The sequence below is a fragment of the Mercenaria mercenaria genome, chromosome 12, assembly GCF_021730395.1.
Source record: "Mercenaria mercenaria strain notata chromosome 12, MADL_Memer_1, whole genome shotgun sequence".
NCBI classification, from domain to species: domain Eukaryota; kingdom Metazoa; phylum Mollusca; class Bivalvia; order Venerida; family Veneridae; genus Mercenaria; species Mercenaria mercenaria.
The window spans coordinates 31545689-31573040 of NC_069372.1; the positions used below are offsets into that span (position 1 = coordinate 31545689).

At 38.0% G+C, this 27352-nt stretch overlaps 1 protein-coding gene across 1 annotated transcript in view; it reads right to left on the minus strand.

Moving 5' to 3' along the window:
- LOC123533211 (ATPase MORC2A-like) overlaps positions 1-9290 on the minus strand; it is a 361550-nt gene extending 352260 nt beyond the window's left edge. The window contains 1 exon segment of the mRNA XM_053519548.1: positions 9232-9290. The gene's annotated coding sequence lies outside the window, so the exon portion shown is untranslated.
- Positions 9291-27352: the final 18062 nt, after the last annotated feature.

Below are 27352 nucleotides of genomic sequence, written 5' to 3' on the forward strand. Positions count from 1 at the left end.
CTAAATATTATAAAATATAACATCATTGACACAACAGTAAAATTTCAGTCCTGAAAATTTCTCTAAATATTAAAAAGAAACATTTTCATTGGCCAGTTCTAGCAACATACTAGTATGAAATTGAATAGCAAAAATGTAAACAAACGGACATTTTTCAAAATTTCTCTAAAGCTACAAAATGCCATGTCCCCAAACTTGATATAAATGTTATCTATTTATTTATTTATTTGGGTTTTACGGCACATCAACACAGTATAGGTTATATGGTGCCAAAAAGGACTACAAATTTTGGTTTCACATCTCATTTACATCGAAATAAAAACATGAGGTATGGAATCAAAATTTGCATACCTGCTGGAATCACAAAGTTACAGCAAAACCAAGTGTTAAGACCCAATTAGTCGCCTCTTACGATCATGCAAGGGTAAGGCAGTGGTTCCAATTCTTTTCATACACAGATCGTCCCAGAACCACATGATATAAATGTAAAGACAAATATTTACAACATACTGAAGATAAATGACAGCAAAATATAAAATACACTTCATGTATGTAGGAGCATGGTTCCCTTTTCAAAACAATGTTCCTGGTATTGAGTTTTCAGGAACAACAATGTTCCTGGTCTGGAAAATTATGCAATATGTTTCTGCCTATAACTTAAACATTATCAATACCAGCCCGATTAACTTGAAACTTACACTAAAGTTGCGTAATAAGATGCTCAAAAGACACCGTCCTCAAAATAGTGTAAAACAATAAAATCATAAAGATATACCAAAAAACTAAAATATTTCTTTGAAAAAACCCAGGTTTACCACAAGTCTATGCTTATTGAGGAGAGTTCAAAGTCCCTACGACCTTGGCCTTTGATCGATTGACACCAAAATTGATAGGGGTCATCGACTGACCAAGGCTTATGTCTCTGAAGTGTAAAGGCAACTGGGTTACATATTTTCATGTTTGCTCTTCTTGTAAGAGGAAACTTTTCCTGCATTTGTCCCCATCGTATTCTGTGTTACATTATTATAGAACTTCATGGTTTTGCTTGTGGCTGGGCCTGTACTTGGCAATGGCTGGTCTAGACAGTTTCTCGAAGTGACTATTGCCATGCCCCTGTAATTATAAGTTGTAATTTCAGATTTCAATCTGGCAATTGTTATTTTTAAATGTGAAGTCTAATGCCATAGATCTGCAAACAGAAAAAGACATTCAATCATTTTGGCTAATGCCATTTTATGCCGAGTCTATTTAGGGCCAACAATACTGAAAATATGCAGGATTTTCAATATCAATACTCAGTACACAAAATTGCAATACACAGTACAGATATTATTTTGAAAACTCAATACACAGTACACCATCCACACTCTTTCATGACCGATTTCTCCATCATTTGAATAAAGCTGAAATTTTGCACATTTTTCTTTGAATGTTCCCAAGAAAGCAAATGTGATAATATCGGGAGAAATGAGGTCGCTGCATGCATTTATCAAAGGACAAATTTTAGAGTTTTTTCTTAAGATTGACTCATTTTACGCTTGTGAGAGCATATACACTGTAACTTGTTATAAAAAGTAGTGCTCTTTTCTTCTATAGTAGTATAGTACAATAGTATATCGAAGTTTTACTTACCTTGTTGACGAAAATTAATCACGTTTTCGGAAAATACCTTATCACTTAATGGCAATATCCGGTGAACGCATCCTCAACGTGCTGAGGTTCTGGACATGAAGATTTTTCAAGTTTTTCCCTATATAAGTCTTTATAAACCATGTGACCCCCCAGATGGGGCCATATCTGACCCTAGGGGGATAATTTGAATAAACTTGGTAGAGAACCACTAGATGATGCTACATTACAAATATCAAAGCCCTAAGCTTTGTGGTTTTGGACAAGAATATTTTCAAAGTTTTTCCCTATATAAGTCTATGTAAAGCATGTGACCTCGCAGGGCGGGGCCGTATTTGACCCTTGGGGAATAATTTGAACAATCTTAGTAGAAAACCACTAAATGATGCTACATACCAAATATCAAAGCCCTAGGCCCTGTGGTTTTGGACAAGAAGCTTTTCCCTATATGAATCTATGTAAATTATTAAAAACAAGTAAATGAAGTATTGCCATGCAATACAAAGTCCCCTACTGGAAGGCACCTAATTTTCTCTACTGCAGTATAACATAATGAACTGATATCTGTCAATGATGTATAAACAATATTGTACTATATATACAATATAATATAACAAAGCACTTGGATTAAAATTTGCATATATAAAAATTTACAGTTGTTTTCATTTGGAATTTTTTTAGCCGATCATACAAATGTTATCATAAAAGTTATTTATAGTAACAACAAAGTGAAATTAACCCTAAAAAAAAAAAAATCAAAAAAAAATCTATAAAATATAAGTCCACAAGAAACTCTTTACCAGGTAGAGATAGATCAAAAAGCACCTAAAATTTGGTTGTACCATGCATGTTGTACCACAGAAAAGTGGTCTCAATTTTTCCCTACGGCCAGTAATAAAAAAGTTACAATATAATCTGTTTATAGTAACAACAAAGGGACATAATTCTAAAAAAAGTGTGCCTCATAGTGGTGAACATTTCTGCCAAGTTACATCAAAATCCCTCCATGCATGAAGAAGATATGCTCCGGACAAAGTCATTCTTGAATTTGACCTTTAACCTCTGAGTATGACCTTGACCTCAGACCTAGGGACCTGGTTCTGGCGCGAGACAATTTGTCTCATAGTGGTGAACATTTGTGCCAAGTCACATTAAAATCCCCTCAATGCATAAAGAAGAAATGCTCCAGACAAAGTCATTCTTGAATTTGACCTCTAAGTATGACCTTGACCTTAGACCTAGAGCCGGGGCTTTGCGCACAACATGTTGTCTCATCCAGGGAAATGTTTCTGCCAACTGATATTTAAATCCTGTTTTGCATGACAAAGTTATAGACCGGACAGGAGAAATATCCTATTGACCTTTGATCTCAAAGTGTGACCTTGACCTTAAAGCTAGGGGTCCGGGTGTTGCGCATGACACGTCGTCTTATCATGGGGAACATTTATGCCAAGTAATATTGTAATCCCTTGATGGATGACAAAGTTCTGGACCGGACAGGAAAAAAACCCTATTGACCTTTGGCCTCCAATTGTGACCTTGACCTTTAAGCTAGGGGTCCGGGTTTTGCGCATGACAAGTTGCCTCATCATGGGGAACATTTGTGCCAAGTAATATCAAAATCCCTTCATGGATGGCAGAGTTATGGACCAGACAGGAAAAAAGCCCTATTGACATTTAACCCCCAATGGTGACCTTGACCTTTGAGCAAGGGCTCCGGGATTTGCACATGACATGTTGTCTCATCATGGGGAACACCTGTGCTAAGTAATATTGAAATCCTTTAATGAATGACACAGTTATGGACCGGACAGGAAACAGACCCTGTTCATGACATGTTAACATATGACTGCCAAGTGTGACCTTGACCTTTGAGCTAGGGGTCTGAAAGTTGTGCATGACACATCGTGTTATTATGAGGTACAATTGTGCCAATTGATATTAAAATCTCTTCATAGATGGGAGAGTTATGGACCGGACAGGAAAAAAGCCCTGTTGACCTTTGACCTCAAATTGTGACCTTGACCTTTGAGCTAGGGGTCCGGGTTTTGCGCATAACACGTCGTCTCATCATGGGGAACATTTGTGTCAAGTAATATTAAAATCACATCATGGATGAAAGAGTTATGGACCAGACACGAAACAGACCCTGTTCATGCCATGTTAACATTTGACTGCTAAGTGTGACCTTGACCTTTGAGCTAGGGGTCTCAAAGTTGTGCACGACACATCATCTTATTACGAGGTACAATTGTGCCAAGTGATATTAAAATCCCTTCATGGATGGGAGAGTTATGGACCGGACAGGAAAAATGCCATGTTGACTTTTGACCTCCAATTGTGACCTTGACCTTTAAGCTAGGGGTCCGGGTTTTGCGCATGACACGTCGTCTCATCATGGGGAACATTTGTGCCAAGTAATATTAAAATCCCTTCATGGATAAAAGAGTTATGGACCGGACACGAAATTGCGGACGGACGGAATGACAGAATGACGGAATGACGGAAAAGCGCATTCCTATAGTCCCCGAAACTGGTTTTCAACCAGTAGGGGACTAACAAGAGCTGTCTCCATAGGATGACACATGCCCCCCATGGCACTTTGAATGAATAGTTATGGCCGATGTTAGAGTTTAGGACCTTTGACCTACGGACCTGGGTCTTGCGCGCGACAAGTCGTCTTACTGTGGTACACATTCATGCCCAATAATTTTAAAATCCATGCATGAATGACAAAGATATGGACCGGACACGCCCATCCATGCACTATCATGAAATATGACCTTTAACGTCTAAGTGTGACCTTGACCATTGAGCTACAGACCTGGGTCTTGTGCACGACACGTCATCTTACTGTGGTACACATTCATGCCAAGTTATTTGAAAATCCATCCATCGATGACAAAGATATGGACCGGACACGAATGCACTATCATGAAATATTACCTTTAACGTCTAAGTGTGACCTTGACCATTGAGCTACGGACCTGGGTCTTGCGCGCGACACGTCGTCTTACTGTGGTACACATTCAGGCCAAGTTATTTGAAAATCCATCCATCGATGACAAAGATATGGACCGGACACGAATGCACTATCATGAAAAATGACCTTTAACGTCTGTGACCTTGACCTTTGAGCTACGGACCTGGGTCTTGCGCGTGACACGTCGTCTTACTGTGGTACACATTCATGCCAAGTTATTTGAAAATCCATCCATGGATGACAAAGATATGGACCGGACACGAAAATTGCGGACAGACCGACAGACGGTTCAAAAACTATATGCCTCCCTTCGGGGGCATAAAAATAAACAAAGGGCCATAACTCACTCAAAAATTGTTGACCCAGTCTGATTTTCAGGGGGACAATACATCATTCTGACAATGTTTGGTCAAAATCCCCCAAGTAGTTTCTGAGAAGATGTGATACCGAGAGATTGATAACGGAAGGACGACAGACGACGGATGCAGAGTGATTTGAATAGCCACCACCTGATGATGGTGGGCTAAAAATATGTTCAAACACATTCAAAGGGCTCAAACAAGCCAACTAAGCAAATATTTAGTATATTCCCCTTAAATTTCAGGAATACTTTTCAACTGTTTTCAAGGATTAACAATCAAGATTCTCTGCTGACGAAACATTTCCAACATGTCTTTCTGTTTTTCTATGTGATTTTACAGCTGTCTCAGCAATGTTTCAAGGACTCAGCTCACCAATCTAAATTCCCATGTAGCCTCCCCTCGTTTTAGTTACTAGTTTGTGTGTATGTTCGGGTTTAAAGTCTTTTTCAACAATTTTTCAGTCATTTAAATGACGGAGTTATTAGTTTGACCAGTGTACATAACAAGAGGCCCATGAAGGCCCTGTATCGCTCATCTGACCTATTAACCTAAAGATCATCAAGATTACCATTCTGACCAAGTTTCATTAAGATACGGTCATAAATGTGGCCTCTATAGTGTTAACTAATTTTTCCTTTAATTTGACCTAGTGACCTAGTTTTTGACCCCACATGATCCAGATTCGAACTCATAAATAACCCTTCTAGATTGTTAACAAGCTTTACTTTTGATTTGACCTGGTGACCTAGTTTTTGATCCCACCTGACCCAAATTGGAATCTAACTTTAAGATCATTACGATTAACATTCTGACCAAGTTTCATAAAGATATGGTCATAAATGTGATCTCTAGAGTGTTCACTAGCTTTTCCTTTGATTCGAACTTGACCTAAAGATCATCAAGATATAGTCATAAATGCGGCCTCTAGTGTTAACAAGTTTTTCCTTTGATTTGACCTGGTGACCTTGTTTTTGACCCCACCTGACCCAGATTTGATGTTGGCCTAAAGATCATCAAGATTAACATTCTGACTAAGTTTCATTAAGATAAGGTCATAAATACGGCTTATAGAATGTTAACTAGCTTTTCCTTTGATTTGACCTGGTGACCTAGTTTTTTATCCCACCTGACCAAGATTTGATGTTGACCTAAAGATCATCAAGGTTAACATTCTGACCAAGTTGCATCAAGGCATATACATAAATGTGGCCTCTAGAGTGTTAACAAGCTTTACCTCTGATTTGACCTGGTGACCTAGTTTTTGAATTCACTTGACCTAGATTTGAACTTGACGTAACGATCATCAAGGTTAACATTCTGACTAAGTTTCATGAAGATATAGTTAAAAAAATGGGCTCTAGAGTGTTAACAAGCTTTTCCTTTGATTTGACCTAAAGACCTAGTTTTTGATCCCACATGACCCAGATTCGAACTTAGCCTAAAGATAATTAAGATTAACACTCTGGCCAAGTTTCATGAAGATACAGTCATAACTGTGGCCTCTAGAGTGTTAACAAGTTTTTCTTTAGATTTGACCTGGTGACCTAGTTTTTGTCCCAGATGACCCAATATCGAACTCGTCCAAGATTTTATTGAGAGTAACATTCTGACCAAGTTTAATTAAAATTGGGCTAAAAATTGTGACTTCTAGAGTGTTAATAGTCAAATTGTTGACGATGGACGACGGAGGGACAACAGACGACGGACACAGGGCAATCACAAAAGCTCACCTTGAGCACTTCGTGCTCAGGTGAGCTAAAAAGTATTTCACTGTGATCCAAATCATTTGACACCAGGGCGAGTTCAATAGCCCAGACTATTTTGAATAAATGAGCTAACAAGAGTGCCAGACTCACAAAATACGCCCATCTAAATATTCAGTTATGTATCATAAAAAGATTTCCAGTAATTCAAAGGGCCATAATCCAAGAGAGCCTTGGATCATTATCGAACTTGGTCGTGATAATATGCCCACAAACATTGTCACCAAGTCTGGTGAAGATCGGATGAAAACTGTTTGACTTAGAGGACGGACAAGGCTAAACTCGCAATTTTCGAGCAATTCAAGGGCCATAACCCAACAGTGCCTGGGGTGATTTAGCTGGATATCAAACTTGGCTGAGATATTATGCCCAGAAACATTGTCAGCAAGTTTGGTGAAAATCGGATGAAAAATGTTCGACTCGGAGCTAAATTCGCAGATTTCGAGTAATTCAAGGGCCATAATCCAAGAGTGCCTGGGACGGTCTGGCTGGTTATCGAACTTGGCCGAGATAATATGCCCATAAACATTATCAGCAAGTTTGGTGAAGATCGGATGAAAACTGTTTGACTTAAGAGAGCAAACATGCTTTTGGATGCCGACCGCCCACCTGCAGCCACGGGTGTTCACATAATATGCCCCGCTCTCTTGTTCTTTCAGAGACAGGCGTATAAAAATCGAGAAAGAACACAATTTAGAGATTTTCTTCATTTGAAGCAAATATAAACAAGAGGACCATGATGGTCCTGAATCGCTCACCTGTCCCAACATGACCCAGTTTTGAACTGAGTATGACGTCGTTTTTTTTCTATTATTTGACATAGTGACCTAGTTTTTGAGCTCATGTGACCCAGTTTTGAACATGACCTAGATATCATCAAGATGAACATTCAGACCAACTTTCATACAGATCCCATGAAAAATGTGGCCTCTAGAGAGGTCACAAGGTTTTTTCATTATTTGACCTACTGACCTAGTTATTGACGACACGTGACCCAGTTTCAAACTTGACCTAGATATCATCAAGATGAACATTCTGACCAATTTTCATGAAGATCCACTCAAAAGTATGGCCTCTAGAGAGGTCACAAGCTTTTTCTATTTTTAGACCTAATGACCTAGTTTTTGAACGCAGCTGACCCAGTTTCGAAATTGATCTAGATATCATCAAGATGAACATTCAGACCAACTTTCATACAGATCCCATGAAAAATATGGCCTCTAGAGAGGTCACAATGATTTTTCATTATTTGACCTACTGACCTAGTTATTGACGGCACGTGATCCAGTTTCAAACCTGACATACACATCATCAAGATGAACATTCTGACCAATTTTCATGAAGATCCATTCAAAAGTATGGCCTCTAGAGAGGTCACAAGGTTTTTCTATTATCTGACCTACTGACCTAGTTTTTAAAGGCACGTGACCCAGTTTCGAACTTGACCTATATATCATCAAGATGAACATTCTGACCAATTTTCATGAAGATCATGTGAAAAATATGGCCTCTAGAGAGGTCACAAGGTTTTTCTATTTTTAGACCTACTGACCTAGTTTTTGACCGCACGTGACCCAGTTTCGAACTTAACCTAGATATCATCAAGATGAACATTCTGACCAATTTTCATAAAGATCCCATGAAAAATATGGCTTCTAGAGAGGTCACAAGGTTTTTTTATTATTTGACCTACTGACCTAGTTATTGATGGCACGTGACCCAGTTTCAAACTTGACCTAGATATCATCAAGGTGGAAATTCTGACCAATTTTCATGAAGATCCATTCAAAAGTATGACCTCTACAGAGGTCACAAGGTTTTTCTATTTTTAGACCTAATGACCTATTTTTTGCCCACAGCTGACCCAGTTTCGAACTTGACCTAGATATCATCAAGATGAATATTCAGACCAACTTTGATACAGATCCCATGAAAAATATGGCCTCTAGAGAGGTCACAAGGTTTTTCTATTATTTGACCTACTGACCTAGTTTTTAAAGGCACTTGACCCAGTTTCGAACTTGACCTAGATATCATCAAGATGAACATTCTGACCAATTTTCATGAAGATCATGTGAAAAATATGGCCTCTAGAGAGGTCACAAGGTTTTTCTATTTTTAGACCTACTGACCTTGTTTTTGACCGCACGTGACCCAGTTTCGAACTTGACCTAGATATCATCAAGATGAACATTCTGACCAACTTTCATAAAGATCCCATGAAAAATGTGACCTCTAGAGAGGTCACAAGCAAAAGTTTACGCACGGACGGACGACGGACGCTGCACGATCACAAAAGCTCACACTGTCACTTTGTGACATGTGAGCTAAAAAGATAAAATAATTTAGTGAAAGATGGGCATTGGGTATCTATTTAGCACTAACTGACTTTTGGATTTAAAATACCAATCCAAATGGCATAAATATGAGAGAACTGTTTCTCCCCCATGAGCTGGTTAACAGGTGTGATATAAGCTCTCCATAAAAAGATTACCTTGCATTGTCTACCAGTTCTGCAAGTGCTCCAAAGAGAAATTCATGGGTTGTGCTGAAATAAATCGTAAAAATAAATTCAAGGATTATTATTAGAACACTCACATAAACTTTAATGAAAATTTAAACTAGAAGATGCTTTTGTAAACAAGAGCTGTCTGTAAGACAGCGCGCTCAACTTTTCTCAGTGCTTGACTCTGAATTAGAGCTTTGCCAGTAAAAAAAAATAAGTTAACAAGGGTGCAGAATGTCACAATATACGCCCGTCACAGCAAATTTGTTTACACTAGCACCTGTATTTGCAAAGGGAATTTTAATTTTCTAGTTGTTTACAATGTTGTTTTTTTTAGAAATTATTGTAATTCTTTTATTTTTCTAAGTCCACAAAAAAAATCCTTACCAGGTAGAGATATCTTAAAATACACCCAAATTTGAAAGTAACATCAATGTTGTACCACAGAAAAGTGGTCTTGGTTTTTCCCTACGGTCAATTATAAAAAAGTTACAATGTAAGTTATTTATAGTAACAACTAAGGGAAGTTAATCTTTAAAAAGAAAAAAAAAAAAAAAAAAAAAAAAATCGAAAAAAAAAATTACAAGTCCACACAAAAATCCTTACCAGGTAGAGATAGCTCAAAATACACCTCAGAATTGGATGTAACATGCATGTTGTACTATAGAAAAGTGGTCTCGATTTTTCCCCACGACTTGTAATGAAAAAGTTACAATATAAGCTATTTATAGTAACAGCAAAGGGAAGTAATTCAAAAGAAGGGACCAGTGCATGACACTCCGTCTCATGATGGTGTACAATTGTGCCAAGTTACATCAAAATCCCTCCATGCATGAAGAAGAAATGCTCCGGACAAAGTCATTCTTGTATCTGACCTTTGACCTTTAAGTGTGACCTTGACCTTAGACCGAGGGACCTGGTTCTTGCGCATGACACTCCGTCTCATGCTTGTGAACATTTGTGCCAAATTGTATCAAAATCCCTCAATGCATGAAGAAGAAATGCTCCGGACAAAGTTTTCATTCTTGTATCCTTTGACCTCTAAGTGTGACCTTGACCTTACCCCTAGGGACCTGGTTCTTGCGCACGACACTCCGTCTCATGATGGTGAACAATTTTGCCAAGCTACATCAAAGTCCTTTCATGCATGAAGAAGATAGGCTCCGGACAAAGTTTTCATTCTTGTATCCTTTGACCTCTAAGTGTGACCTTGACCTTAGACCTAGGAACCTGGTTCTTGCGCATGACACTCCCTCTCATTATGGTGAACAACTGTGCCAAGCTACATCAAAATCATTCCATGCATGAAGAAGATATGCTCCGGACAAAGTCATTCTTGAATTTTTCATTCTTGTATCCTTTGACCTCTAAGTGTGACCTTGACCTTAGACCTAGGGACCTGGTTTTTGCGCATGACACTCCATCTCATGATGATGAACAATTGTGCCAACTTTCATCAAAATCCCTCCATACATGAAGAAGATATGCTCCGGACAAAGTCATCCTTGAATTTGACCTTTGACCTCTAAGTGTGACCTTGACCTTAGACCTAGGGACCTGGTTCTTGCGCCTGACACTCCGTCTCATGATGGTGAACAACTGTGCCAAGTTTCATCAAAATCCCTCCATGCATGTAGAAGATATGCTCCGAACAAGGTCTGTGGACGCCGCCCGCCCGCCCGCCCAACCGCCCGCCAGGGGCGTTCCCATAATACGTCCCGTTTTTCAAACGGGCGTATAAAAAGGGGCATAATTCTGTCAAAATTCAAACCAGAGTTATGGAGATTGTTTCTTTTGGTGAAGACTTTGATGGTAAATAAGTATTTTAATTTTCAAGTCAATAGCTTTGATAGTAACAGAGATATTTGACTTTATCAAAAACTTTAACCAAAAATTAGAGCTTTGCCAGTGAAAAAAAATAAGTTAAAAAGGGGCATAATTCTGTCAAAATTCAAACTAGAGTTATGGGAATTGTGTCTCTTGGTGCAGACTTTGATTGTATATAACTATTATGAGTTTCAAGTCAAAAGCTTTAATAGTAACAGAGATATTTGACTTTATCAAAATTAAAAAAAAAAATTTAAGTGAAAAAGGGGCATAATTCTGTCAAAATTCAAATCAGTTATGGGGATTGTTTCTCCTGGTGTAGACTTTGATAGTAAATAAGTATTTTAAGTTTCAAGTCAATAGCTTTGATAGTAACAGAGATATTTGACTTTATCAAAAACTTTAACCAACGGCGACGCCGACACTGATGCTGGGGCGAGTGCAACAGCTTTACTTTTTCTTCGAAAAGTCGAGCTAAAAAGCGCATGTCTCCCCCAATGCATAGTCGTATATGCAAGAAGACAATAGGGGACAAGAGCGAAAGTCAAAGAGACACTATGTTGGTGCAATAGGATCTCCACTGGCGCCAATCATCCATAGTTCATTTAGCCTAGTGATTTCTCAAGTATAATTGATACAGTTTCCATGTGGTCCTTGCTGACGATCAGTGACCTAAATCAAGGGGCACTGATGTGGAAAGATTTCTATGTTCACCCCTAATTTACTCTAGGCCTAGTTAGTTTTCTCACATTAATGAATTGGATACAGTTTTCATGTTCGGGCTCTGTGACTTGACCTTCGATCAAGTGACCCTAAAATCATTAGGGGTCATCTACTCTGCATGTGGAAAGAGTTTTCTATGTTCAGCCCCCTGCAATCTTGACTGCTGATTAATGGAGTGACCCCAAAATCATAGGGGTCACCTACTCTGATCCATCTCCCTAATAATGAAGTTTGAAGTTCTAGGTCAAGTGGTTCTCAAGTTATAACTGGAAATGGTTTCCATTTTCTAGCCCCTGCGAACTTGACCTTTAATAGTGTGACCCCAAAATCAATAGGGGTCATCCACTCTGAATGTCCAATATCCTATGAAGTTTCAACATTCTGGGTCAAGTGGTTCTCAAGTTACTGACCAGAAACAGTTTTCCATGTTCAGGCCCCTGTACCTTGACCTTATGCAGAGTGACCCACAAAACGATAGGCGTCTCTTCTCTGCATGACCAATCCTATGAAGTTTGAAATCTGGGTCAAGTGGTTCTCAAGTATGATCTGAAATGGTTTGCTTGTTCAGCCCCTGGGGACCTTGACCTTTAACACAGTGACCCCAAAATCAAGGTGTCACCACTCTGCATCCAATCATCCTATGAAGTTCAACCTTTGATCAATTGGTTCTCAAGTTATGATCAGAATTGTTTTCATGTTGCATGGCCCTGTACCTGTCATTTGATGAGGACACAAAAAGCAATAGAGTCTACTCATAAGCCTGCACCCTATGAAGTTTGAAGATCAAAAGGTCAAATGGTCCCAGTTTTGATCAGAAAGAAGTGTGACGTACGAAGGACAGGGCAAAACATATGTTCCCCCATTTGAGACATAAAAAGACATTATCTTAAGAATATGATTTTTATATTCGGTTTCATGCAAAATGAACAACAAATATTGAGCAATTAAACTGAAATTGCGCACACAAAATAGGATCGGCAATATCCTTGAATCAGCTAGCGATGTTTAGCCAAGACATGGGTGGAGAACAGTAAGCAACAGTGGGTGAAGAACGGTATTCAACATAGAGGTTTCTGTAGTCTATGGAGCTGTTTACGAAGCGGCATAAAGTAATAGGCAGTAAATCATTAGAATGAACCTTTTTCTTATCTGCAAATACAGAAACATTGCTTAAAATTGTTCATTGTCTCTTTGCTGGCAAGTCAAAGTGACATTTTTGCGGGTAACTCTTCAATTGGGATGTGAAAGAAATGTGAACGATTCGTACTCAGTTCCGGTCGTCCACATGCACAAAATTTCCGTAAAACTCAATTGGCACTTCTAGACCAATTTTTGTGTGACAATCGTAATTTTTACGCGACATTCTTGCGTTATCGCGGCCTTGGCAGATCACTGCTTATATTTATATTATATTTTCTTTCCATTTGCTAACAATATTATAAAAATTTCACACATTTTGTTGTATTCAATATTAAAATCAGCTTTCCGGCCATTCTGTTCACCAGACGGAACAGGTGCAATGTCATCTAAGGAACAGGGGTATTGAAAATAATTATGATACATTGCATCAGAATCAGATGGTGAAATATAGATAAACATTTAAATCAGTTCCCAAATGTGTGAAAACTGAGGACAAGGCCACCCTTAAAAATATCTTTGTTTGCCGTTTCCCACCCAGTACTTCAAGGACTGGGTCGGTAGGTCAGTAATTTCTTCTTTTTTTCCAACTTAAATAAGCGAAAGAATCGTCATTATGAGCCTGTTGCTATTTAAACATTAACATCCTTTCTATTGGAAGCTGAACACATCAATGAACTAGAGTTGCTTTTGAGAAAAGCGCATGTCTCCCACAACTGCCTAATCATCTAAATAGCAAGTCAGTCTTTATATACTGTTTACTCACTACAAATATACCCTTAAGAGCAAAAAGGCCGATTTTGGGTAATTCAAGGGCCATAATTCTGGAGTACCTTGGGCGATTTGGCTAGTTAATGAACCTGGTCAAGGAGTTATGGTAAAAAACATTTGGTTTAGGTTTGGTGAAGATCGGGTGAGAAATGTTGGACTTACAGCGCGGACGAGAATAAAAAGGCCGATTTTCGGTAATTCAAGGGCCATAATTCCAAAGTACCTGTGTTGATTTGGCTAGTTATCGAACTTGGCCGCGGACCTATGGTCAAACACATTTTGTTAAAGTTTGGTGATGATCGGATGAGTAGTATAGGGGTTTTTGGCTCCTGGAATGCGCCTAAAATCTGAGCATTTTTCGGTAATTCAAGGGCCATAATTCCAAAGTGCCTAGGCCGATTTGGCTAGTTATCGAACTTGGCGGAGCACTTATTGGCAGACACATTTTGTTGAAGTTTGGTGAAGATCGGATGAGAAATGTTCGACTTCGCGGACAAGCTTTGTGACAGACACACACACAGACACACACACATACAGACTGGAGTAAATCAATATGCCTCCCACACCACTGTGTGGTGGGAGACATAAATATTAAGAAGTCTGAAGAAAAATATAAACTCAACAATTTCAGAGACAGTCACTCACTCGCTAGGCGCGTAGGAAGGCCTAAAGAGAGTGGATTCACCAAATAGGCGAGGGGTATGAGGGCCGCTTTGGTCCCCATCGGGTCCAGGGCAGAGTCCTGGTAGGGTGGCCAGCCCCTCCCGGCGAATAAAATGGTTTGTGAAAATTATATAATATTTCAAGCTCTTATTGTTGATATTATCAATTAAAATTTTACAACTGATGGTAATTGAAGAAACCAATATACAAAATTTAAGCCATATATAGGCCAATTTTAGACCATAATTTTCAAAATTAGGAGACAAATCCTTGCACCCAGTTTACATTTTGGCAAAGATGGTCACCAGTTTTTACTAAATTATTTTTAACTGTAATTTTAGAACAGAATTTTAAAGATATTTTGGCACAAATAAGTCAGAAATCTGAGTCTTTGTGTTTTCGTTTTTTCAGCAAAGGCCAACTCTGATTAAATCAAATTTTACCAATTTTATCAAATTTTACTCAATTTTAACAAATTTTAAACAGCATAAACTTATATCTAAACAAGCAAATTCAATGAATTTGTATCCCCCGCCGAAAGGGTTTGCGGTGAGGAATGGCAAAAAATATACCTGGCAAAAAGTTAAGGATGTTACTAAGAAGCAAATAATTTCATTAGTCAAAATCATTTTAACAGAAAATGAATGCTTTTGTTTGGGGGGGGGGGGGGGGGGGGGGGGGCAGCGGGGGTAACCGGGTGAGGGTATAAAACTTCACATGTTGATTATAATGGTACATATTTGCATGTTGATATATTCATGGAAGATTTGAAGAAAAAATAATAAAAAGGAATGATTTTTTTTTTTTGGGGGGGGGGGACCAAGGCAAGGTGGTGACCAGGTGTGGGTACACAACTTCACATGTTTATAATAAATGTTCATGGAAAAGAATGAAAGAAGTTTAATGAAATTCTACCAATTGGTTGGTTTGTTATGTACAAATCTGTAGATTTTTAAACAATTAAAGGGCAATAACTCTAAGGAAAATTTACCAATTGAAAACAAGAGGACCATGATGGTCCTGAATCGCTCACCTATCCCCACATGACCCAGTGTTGAACTGAGTATGACGTCGTTATTTCTATTATTTGACAAAGTGACCTAGTTTTTGAGCATATGTGACCTAGATATCATCAAGATAAAAAATTCTGACCAATTTTCATTGAAGATCCATTGAAAAATATGACCTCTAGAGAGGTCACAAGGTTTTTCTATTATTTGACCTAATGACCTAGTTTTTGAAGGCACGTGACCCACTTTTAAACTTGACCTAGATATCATCAAGGTGAACATTCTCACTAATTTCATGAAGATCTCGTGAAAAATATGGCCTCTAGAGAGGTCACAAGGTTTTTCTGTTTTTCGACCTACTGACCTAGTTTTTGACCGCACATGTCCCAGTTATGAACTTGACCTAGATATCATCAAGCTGAACATTCGCACCAACTTTCATGAAGATCCAGTGAGAAATATGGCCTCTAGAGACATCACAAGAATTTTCTATTTTTAGACCTACTGACCTAGTTTTTGACCGCACGTGACCCAGTTTTGAATTTGACCTAGATATCATCAAGGTGAACATTCTGACCAATCTTCATCAAGATCTCTTGAAAAATATGGCCTCTAGAGAGGTCACAAGGTTTTTCTATTTTTAGATCTACTGACCTAGTTATTGACCGCGTGTTACCAAGTTTCGAACCTGACCTAGATATCATCAAGGTGAACATTCTGACCAATTTTCATAAAGATCCTATGAAAAATATGGCCTCTAGAGAGGTCACAAAGTTTTTCTATTTTCAGACCTACTGACCTAGTTTTTGACCGCACGTGACCCAGTTTCGAACTTGACCTAGATATCATCAAGGTGAACATTCTGACCAATTTTCATGAAGATCCATTGAGAAATATGGCCTCTAGAGAGGTCACAAGGTTTTTCTATTTTTAGACCTACTGACCTTGTTTTTGACCCCACGTGACCCAGTTTCGAACTTGACCTAGATATCATCAAGGTAAACATTCTGACCAATTTTCATGAAGATCTCATGAAAAATATGGCCTCTAGAGAGGTCACAAGGTTTTTCTATTTTTAGATCTACTGACCTAGTTTTTGACCCCACGTGACCCAGTTTCGAACTTGACCTAGATATCATCAAGGTGAACATTCTGACCAATTTTTCATGAAGATCCATTGAGAAATATGGCCTCTAGAGAGGTCACAAGGTTTTTCTATTTTTAGACCTACTGACCTAGTTTTTGACCCCACGTGACCAAGTTTCGAACTTGACCTAGATATCATCAAGTTGAACATTCTGACCAATTTTCATGAAGATCTTATGAAAAATATGGCCCCTAGAGAGGTCACAAGGTTTTTCTATTTTTAGATCTACTGACCTAGTTTTTGACCCCACGTGACCCAGTTTCGAACTTGACCTAGATATCATCAAGGTGAACGTTCTGACCAATTTTCATGAAGATCCATTGAGAAATTGGCCTCTAGAGAGGTCACAAGGTTTTTCTATTTTTAGACCTACTGACCTAGTTTTTGACCCCACGTGATCCAGTTTCGAACTTGACCTAGATATCATCAAGGTGAACATTCTGACAAATTTTCATGAAGATCTCATGAAAAATATGGCCTCTAGAGAGGTCACAAGGTTTTTCTATTTTTAGATCTACTGACCTAGTTTTTGATCGCACGTGACCCAGTTTCGAACTTGACCTAGATATCATCAAGATGAACATTCTGACCAACTTTCATAAAGATCCCTTGAAAAATGTGACCTCTAGAGAGGTCACAAGCAAAAGTTTACGCATGCACGCACGCACGCACGCACTGACGCACGGACGACGGACGACGGACGCCGCGCGATCACAAAAGCTCACCTTGTCACTTTGTGACAGGTGAGCTAAAAAAAATGCCAGGCATCATCAAAGTATGTTGGTTCATATTTATTTCAAGTTATCTTGAAATTTTACCAGCTTATTACTGAGAAATGGCTTCAGACGTGGATTTTTCATTAAATCAAGGGCAATAACTCTCAGGGAAATTGACCAATCCAAAAAAAAAACTTGACGGGCATCATCGCAGTATGTTGGTGCATGTTTATTTCAAGTTTTATGAAATTCTACCTGATGGTTACTAAGAAATTGCTGCGGACGAACATTTTTGGGCATTTTTCATTAAACCAAGGGCAATCATGAAAAATGACCTTTAACGTCTAAGTGTGACCTTGACCTCTAAGATACGGACCTGGGTCTTACGTGCAACACGTAGTCTTACTGTGGTACACATTCATGCCAAGTTATTTGAAATGAATAAAGCTGCTATTGTGCAGACAAGGTCAAAATAGCTAATTTTGGCCCTTTCAGGGGCCATAACTCTGGAACCCATTATGGGATCTGGCCAGTTCAAAAAAGGAACCAAGATCTTATGGTGATACAAGTTATGTGCAAGTTTGGTAAAAGTCAAATCATAAATAAAACTGCTATATTACAGACAAGGTCAAAATAGCTAATTTTGGCCCTTTCAGGGGCCATAACTCTGGAACCCATAATGGGATCTGGCCAGTTCAAGAAAGGAACCGAGATCTTATGGTGATACAAGTTGTGTGCAAGTTTGGTTAAAATGAAATCATAAATGAAACCACCATCGTGCAGACAAGAAATTGTTGACGGACGGACGGACTGACGACGGACGAAGGGTAATCACAAAAGATCCCCTTGTCCTTATGTGACAGGTGAGCTAACAAGAGGGCCATGATGGCCCTATATTGCTCACCTGTTATCATTGCACTTGAGGACAAGAAGGTCCTCAGAAAAAATATCTAAGTCCAAAGGACAGGAACAACAAAGGGAAGAAATTTAACCAAAAGAAAAAAAATTCTTACAAGGTACAGATATGTCAAAATACGCCTAAAAATAACAAAAAAGTTACTAAAAATAAGCTATTTATAGTAACGTAAAAGGGAAGTAATTAAAAAAAAATTATTGTAAGTGAACAAAAGAAGGATCTGCCAAATAAATCTGTTGACATAAATGAAATTTCAGATCAGTATCTTCATTAGTTACGGAGATATACCCATTTTAATTTGAAATAAAGGGAGGTAATTTGACATAAAATCAGTCCATAGTTATCTACCCTGATTGGCTCAGTCCAACTCATGACAATAATGAAATTTCAAATAAGTCCTATAAGTACTTACTGATAAAAATCCATTTTGATTACAATCAGGGGAGGTAATCAAAATAACTCTGGAACCTACGACTGGATCTGATTTGTCATGGAATCTAAGATTTATTGTTGTTGAAGATATTTTGGAAGTTTGTATCAAATAAAACCATAAATGAAGTCTCTATATTGCTGCAAAAGCCAAAATAGCCAATTCTGGACCTTTAAGGGGCCATAACTCTGGAACCCATGAAGGAATCTGGCCAGTTCAAAACAGGAATCAAGATCTTGTGGAGATACAAGTTGTGTGCAATTTGGTTAAAGTCAAATCATAAATGAAGCTGTTATTGTGCAGACAAGGCCAAAATAGCTTATTTTGGCCCTTTCAGGGGCCATAACTTTGGAACCCATTTATTAAGGGATCTGGCCGGTTCAAGAAAGGAAGCGAGTTCTTATGGTGACACAAGTTGTGTGCAAGTTTGATTAAATTCAAATCATAAATAAAGCTGCTATTGTGCAGGCAAGGTCAAATTGCTAATTCTGGCCTTTTCAGGGGCCATAACTCTGGAACCCATTATGGAATCTGGCCGGTTCAAGAAAGGAACCAAGATCTTATGGTGATACAAGTTGTGTGCAAGTTTGGTTAAAATCAAATCATAAACGAAACCACTATCGTGCACACATGAAATTGTTGACGCACGGACGGACTGACGACGGACGACGGATGACAGGGTTTTTTCTAGCTAATTTGGGAACATAGCCCATACCCCCAAAATTGGGAATTTTGACACGTAAATGTTCCAAATTGGGAAATTTTAGTCCCATAGGATATAGTAAGGATGTGTTTAAACACATTCTCATACACTTGTTTCACATTGTACAACCTCTTTAACATACTTCCATTACAAAATTGTCCACAATTTGGTCAATGTTTGTGCAATTATTTGGATGAAATTTTTTTCAGAATGTAGATTGGGAATTTTTGCACTCATTTTGGGAAAAATACATACTTTTTGGCATTGGGAATATAGCCGAATAACGGCTATAAAAACGGCCGAAAAAAAACCCTGGATGATCACAAAAGCTCACCTTGTCACTATGTGACAGGTGAGCTAATAAAACAAGAGCTGTCACAGGAGACAGCATACTTGACTATTTCGATGCTGGATAGTGAAACTGGGCACATCTGGAGCTGTCACTGGAGTGTTTATTAACTCCAGTGGTGAATGAAGATACAGTCTAACCTGTCTTAAGCAGCCAGCCAGGGGAAGCAGACAATTTGGCCGCTTAAGCCAGGTGACCGCTGATCGGGGGTGCAGCCAGTATATGTATTTTTCAGACTTCTGACCAGTTTAGCCTTTTTGCCCATTTCTTTTTGACTTTTCCATTATTATCTTTCCAGGATACAATGACGTGCATTTACCTTCGCATTACGAATAGTCTTCTTAACAATCTAAATCTCCGGCGTGGTTTTTTTACTAGACAAATTGTTACAGACAATTTTCCAACTTCAAAATAAGTTTGTTTACAGTTTTCGCCATTTTGGTAAGGAAAACTACTTTCCGCGCTTATTATCTAAGATTGTCGTTACGTTCCCAAAAGATAGAGTGGTTTATATTTTTTTCAAACACAATTAATTTCATATAAATTTAATAGTATTTTGATGACAGAAGTATAAAAAAAAACACAAATATTATGCTACTAATTAGTTATCGAGTATTATCTTTAACCGAGGTCAAACTGTAAACAACAAAATTGACAAGAGGTGACACGCTAATTGCCGATAATTACTGGCCATTACATCATAACAAAAAGGGGATTACACCTTTGGTTATCAGTTTTAATTGAGAAGCTCATGTCATTTTGTCGTTCTTGTGGTGAAGTCATGCGAAACTTAGCAATCACGTGCTTCTCAAAAATCGGGTATCTTTGGCGATTATTGCCTAAAAATAATTAGTTTTGGAAGAAAAATGGCCGCTGAAAGGGGTCAAATACGGCGGTCGGGAGGCAATTTCAGTGGCCGCTGGCCGTGGACGGCAGGTGACCGCTGAATAAAGTGATAAAATAGAGGAAAATCCGTCGGGGGCGTTATAACCGAGGTGACCACTGATTGGAGGTGACCGTTAGTACAGGTTAGACTGTATTGCACAATTGCCTGAGTCTGTGTCAAAAATATTAAGTAATAAGAGAGGTACAGATAAAGTGTATCAAAACACTATATAAGTATAGCCTAAGCAAAAAGGGGGCGTAATTAATAAAATATTGGTGCAAGAGTTATGCATCTTGTGTCATATGATGTGGGTGATAATGTGGAACAACTACTTCAAGTTTGAATCAAATGCATTTCATAATAACTGAGATAGAGTGAAAATGCATCAAAATTAACCTTTAATTCTAAGTAAAAGGGGGCATAATTCATGAAAAATTGGTGCCAGAGTTATGCACCTTGTGTTAAATGGTGTGGGTGATGATGCTGAACAACTATTTTAAGTTTGAATCAAATCCATTCTGTAATAACAGTGATAGACTGAAAGTGCATCAAAACTTCAACCTAAAATTCTAATTAAACAGGGGGAATAATTCATGAAAAATTTGTGCCACAGTTATGCATCTTGTGTCATATGATGTGGGTGATGATGTTGAACAATTATTTTAAGTTTGAATTGAATCCATTCAGTAATAACAGAGATAGAGTGAAAGTGCATCAAAACTTTAACCTTAAAAACTAAGTGGAAAGGGGAGATAAATCATGAAATATTGGGGCCAGAGTTATGGCCCTTATGCCAGATGATGTGGGTGATGATGAGGAATACCTATTCAGTTGATATCAAGTAATACAAGCATCAAGTAATTACAGGAAAGTGTAAAAAAGCTAACAGTGTGAAAAGACGACGCCAAGTGGAGCACTGTGCGGAAAACTGCCGACGCAGGTTCATGTTGGATAGCTCTCCTTAACTTTATTATTAGCTAAAAATTTAAGCTTCCGAACTTCAATTGAATATCATTCTTGGTAGCCAATTAATCCTAAACATGATAAAGTTTATTATTTAACTAAAACAATATATGTTACAGTATTAAAAGTAAAACCCTGCAAATTAATTATCGACAAAAATGATTACCAGTAAATAAAATTCACATTACATTTCTTCAACTCGCTTGCCAAATTTCAAATTCAGCGTTAAGTCACATTTAGGTACGCGAAATGTATTTTGTATTTCTTTTGAAATATCATAATCATTTAGTTACACATTTGTATTTCGTTAAAATTCAGTCATAAACTGCAAATTACATTAATCAAGAAAAAAAGTATGTTAATGTAAAATACAAGGATTTGCATCAGACACAAAACCATTGTGGCCATTTTGAAGTGTCGCTAAATTTCAAGATAGTCAAGGTCAATCAAGGTCAAATTCATTTCGGTACACAAAACTGTGCATGTGGTCCAAATTTGAAGCTGTAGCTTAAAGAAATGTGAAAGTAGGTCACTAGATCAAATTTCAGGTCAAAGTTTATTTCTTACACAAAACCTATTGAAATGTGCATTCAAATGTTAATCTGTACAATAGCTGAAAATGTGAAAGTACATGGTCATAAGGTAAAACATCAAGATGCAAATTCAATTCACTGTACACTCAAAATACGCATGTGGTCAAATTTGAAGCTGTTAGCTTGAGAAAATGTGAGAAGATATTAGTAACTAGTGTCAGTATTCACATCAAGGTCAATACTTTCATTTGGTAACATCAATGAAACAGGTTTGTTTCCAAATTTGAAATGCTGTGCTTATAAAATTTAAAGTAGGTTCATAGAGCAAAACCAAGTCTAAAATTATTTCACAAAAACCATTGCAGTGTTGCATAGCATTTTCTCAATATTCAGGTGCAAAAATATCCGCAAGTAAACTTTCTAACAGTAAAATCATGCACAATGTTTAAAAGACTGTCACTCAGGTACAATGCTGCGCATTAAGAAATCATCTGACAAAACATACATGTGAGTTGGGTCCAAGTAAAGAGCAAAAATTCAAGCACCGACTACTTTATTGATCCCAAAGTCAATTGGACCTCATATTACTCTTGTTGACAATTTGCTAAGTGTCACAAGACAGAGTTTGAATTTGACATGACGATCGGCATAATTTAAGCTCCGCCAACTTCGAGGTACTTGTGAGATTTTCGTGAGAACTGTGACGGGGAAGCAAATTATTAGTTAAACTAGATGCAACAGTATTCAGCCAATCAACGACGCAGTTACATCTTTGATACTTTCCGATAATTGTCAACATATGCGCAGTGCAGCAAAAAAGGTTTTGAACGTTTTTTCAACAAGGGTGTTGTACATAATTAAGCAATCAGCTGGCAATTACAACACATTATTTGGTCTCATTTGTAGAAGAAAGACTCGAAGCGCTTGTTTATAATATTTACAAATTGACCAGGTTGCATGATGACTTTCAATTAGAATATTTTCTACAAATTACTTCTCATTTTTATTGAGTGCTAAATAAGTATTACCCGCCAAGTTTTTATAACTTTTTTTTGTTGCTATATTTTCCAGCAAGATATAGCAGCAAAAAATGTTATAACAAGAGCTGTCACTAATGGTGACAAATGCCCCTGCAGACCTGGACTTTGCACTATGTACCCCAAAGTCATAGGTTGTGTGTACTCAGTAAGTACTATCAGCATGTTGAAGTTTGAAGGTCCTGGGTGAAGTGGTTCGCGAATTAAAGTCCTTCATGCAAAAAGTTAAAACATTGGCCCTGTGACTTGACCTTTGACCTGGTGACCCAAAGTCGTAGGTTGGGCACTCATAGAGTACTATTCAGGTCATGTCAAGTTTGAAGGTCCTGGTACAGTGGTTCGCGAGTAAAGTGCCTTCATTAGGTCAAGATCAAGGTCAAATTTCATTTCGGAACACAAAACTATGCATGTTGTCCAAATTAAATGTGAAAGTAGGTCACCAGGTCAATGTCAAAGTTTACTTCGGTACACAAACCTACAGTACAACCAAAATGAAAAGTCATTTTTTCGCGCGACCTCCGCGACAAAAAGCAACTGACTGTGTCCGTTTGCGGTGTCCCGAACAGGCTAGCAGATCAAAGTGAACACCGAGTCCGTTTATTTGCTGCCTATCGATCGGCGGACATGATGCGTCGCGGTGTGCAATTGCGGTGATTCTCTGTGTTCAGATCGTCTCAGTTAAACCCGTTTTTCTTTGTAGAAAAATATTTTTAGCTCTTATATTTTGTTTTAACAATATTGTTTTCTGTTTTCAGGTAAACACTAAGCTTATAAGATGTGTAATTATAAACTGTTTTGTTTCCTTTGTTTATTCTTATAGTTTTATGTAAAATTGTTAAAACGTTCGCTAACAATTACTACTAGCAATACATGTTGGAATTAATGTTTTACTCACCTCTGTTGCAATTAAACTAATTCTTTCTTTCGTTTAGCATGTTTGCCCATTTTCACATGTTGCAAAATTATTTGGTAAGTTACTTATGATTAATAAGTTCATGTTGGTTAACAAGTGCTAATCAGATTAATTGCTGATGCCTGTTCAATACGGCGTATACGTTCGTTATCAATAAAGAGTATTTAAATTTTAGACAGTTTCCGAGTAAAACTTCTTTTTATTAAATGCAGTTTCAAACAGTTAAATTTAACTTCAAGTCATGAAAGTTGTTCGATATTTAAATCAATTTCATTTTCACTTGTACATGTAGTCTCGTTTATTTTCATTTTGCAATGATTTATTATCGTGAAGTTTACAATAAAATAAGGGATAAATCAAAAGTAATGAAGTAACTAGAAAATGCTTTTGTAAAAAAGCGCACGTCTCCCCCAATGCAAAGTCCCATAGGCAAGAAGTCAATAAGGGTCAGGGCTTTTTCCCCCTATAAATCTACCTCCGGTAAAAGGAGGTAATCCCAATTCAAAAAAGTATGTTTTTTTCCCAAAGTTGAATTTAAAATTCCCAAATGATTATACCTTTTATGTTTTTTTGCTGTTTTAAGATAGTTTTGCTAATTTGTATGTATATTTAAGTAAATTATAATACTGTTGAACAATTACTGAAATGCAATTCATTTATATTTCACACAAAAACACATTTTTGTAGATTTTTGATAATCTGCAAATTGTCCCAATTAAGACAATTTCCGAGAGTATTTTCCCATTTCCACCGGTGTCGGTGGCATTCCCAAATTGATGAAAAAAAAGGCCTGGGGGTCAGGAGCGAAAGTCAAAGAGACACTGATGGTTGGCTGCAATAGGGATCATCTACTTGGCATGTTCAGTCATCCCGCTAAATTTCAACTCTTGGCCTAGTGGTTCTCAAGTCACTGTTCAGGCTCCTGTGACCTTGACCTTTGATCAAGTGACCTCAAAATAAATAGGGGTCATCTACTCTGCATGTCCAATCATCCTATTAAGTTTCAACATTCTAGGTCAAGTGGTTCTCAAGTTATTTCCAAAAAATGATTTTACATGAACAGGCCACTGTGACCTTGAACTTTAATAGACTGACCCCAAAATCAATAGGGGTCATCTACTCTGCATGTTCAATCATCCTATGAAGTTTCATCATTCTGGGTCAAGTGGTTCTCAAGTTACTGACCGGAAATGATTTTTACTGTTCGAGCCCCTGTGACCTTGACCTTTAACAGAGTGACCCCAAAATCAATACGGGTCATGTACTTTGCATGTACAATCATCCTATGAAGTTTCAACATTCTGGGTCAAGTGGTTCTCTAGTTATTGATCGGAAATGGTTTTCAATGTTCAGGCCCCTGTAACCTTGACCTTTGATGGAGTGACCCCAAAATCAATAGGGGTCATCTACTCTTCATGACCAATCATCCTATGCAGTTTCAACATTCTGGGTCAAGTAGTTCTCTAGTTATTGATCGGAAATGGTTTTCAATGTTCAGGCCCCTGTGACCTTGACCTTTGATGGAGTGACCCCAAAATCAATAAGGGTCATCTACTCTTCATGACCAATCATCTTATGAAGTTTCAACATTCTGGGTCAAGTGGTTCTCTAGTTATTGATCGGAAATGGTTTTCAATGTTCAGGCCCCTGTGACCTTGACCTTTGATGGAGTGACCCCAAAATCAATAAGGGTCATCTACTCTTCATGACCAATCATCTTATGAAGTTTCAACATTCTGGGTCAAGTGGTTCTCTAGTTATTGATCGGAAATGGTTTTCAATGTTCAGGCCCCTGTAACCTTGACCTTTGACAGAGTGACCCCAAAATCAATAGGGGTCATCTACTCTTCATGACCAATCATCCTATGAAGTTTCAACATTCTGGGTCTAGTGGTTCTCTAGTTATTGATCGGAAATGGTTTTCAATGTTCAGGCCCCTGTGACCTTGACCTTTGACAGAGTGACCCCAAAATCAATAGGGGTCATCTACTCTTCATGACCAATCATCCTATGAAGTTTCAACATTCTGGGTCAAGTGGTTCTCTAGTTATTGATCGGAAATGGTTTTCAATATTCAGGCCCCTGTGACCTTGACCTTTGACGGAGTGACCTCAAAAACAATAAGGGTCGTCTACTCCAGCAGCCCTACAACCCTGTGAAGTTTGAAGGTTCTAGGTCAAATGGTTCTCCAGTTATTGCTCGGAAATGAAGTGTGACGTGCGGACGGACGGACAGGGTAAAAACAATATGTCTCCCCCAGAGGGGGGGAGAAATAATTATTATTTTATATTTCAGGTACACACAAACTACTAGTACATAAACAAGAGATCACAGAGTGATCTTGACGCCCACCATTGACCCATTTTTGAATGTTCCAAATTTCAAGACTAGATCAACGTCAAAATCAAGGTCAAAGTTCATTTCAGTACACAAAACTGTGCATGAGGTCCATGCATGTGGTACAAATTTGAAGCTGTAGCTTGTGAAATGTGAAAGCAGGTCACTAGATCAATATCAAGGTCAGAGTTCATTTCTGTACACAAAACTATGCATGTGCTTCAAATTTGAAGGCTGTACATAGCTTGAGAAATGTGAAAGTAGGTACTAGGTAAAAATCAAGGTCAAATTTCAATTCAGAACAAAAAACTATGCATGTGGTCCAAATTTGAAGCCTGTAGCTTGAGAAATGTGAAAGTAGGTCACTAGGTCAATCCCAAGGTCAAAGTTCATTTCGGTACACAAAACTATGCATGTGTTCCAAATTTGAAGGCTGTAGCTTTAAGAATTGTGAAAGTAGGTCACTAAGTCAAAATCAAGGTCAAATTTCATTTCAGCACAAAACTATGCATGTGGTCCAAATTTGTAGCCTGTACCTTCAAAATGTGGAAGTAGGTCACTAGGTCAATGTCAAGGTCAAAGTTTATTTCTGTACACAAACCTATGCATGTGGTCCAAATTTGAAGGCTGTAGCTACAGAAATGTGAAAGTAGGTCACTAGGTCAATCTCAAGGTCAAAGTTCATTTCGGTACACAAAACTATGCACAATAATTATAATTTGTCCAAATTTGAAGGCTGTAGCTTGAGAAATGTGAAAGTAGGTCATTAGGTCAAAAAACAAGGTCAAATTTCATTTCGTACACAAAACTATGCATGTGGTCCAAATTAAATGTGAAAGTAGGTCACTAGGTCAATGTCAAGGTCAAAGTTTGTTTCGGTACACAAACCTATGCATGTGGTCCAAATTTGAAGGCTGTAGTTAAGAAATGTGAAAGTCAAGGTCAAGTCATGTCAAGGTTCATCTAGCCACTCAAAACTATACATAAGGTCCAAATTTGAATGTTGTAGGTTATGACAAGAAGATTTTTAAAGTTTTTCCCTATATAA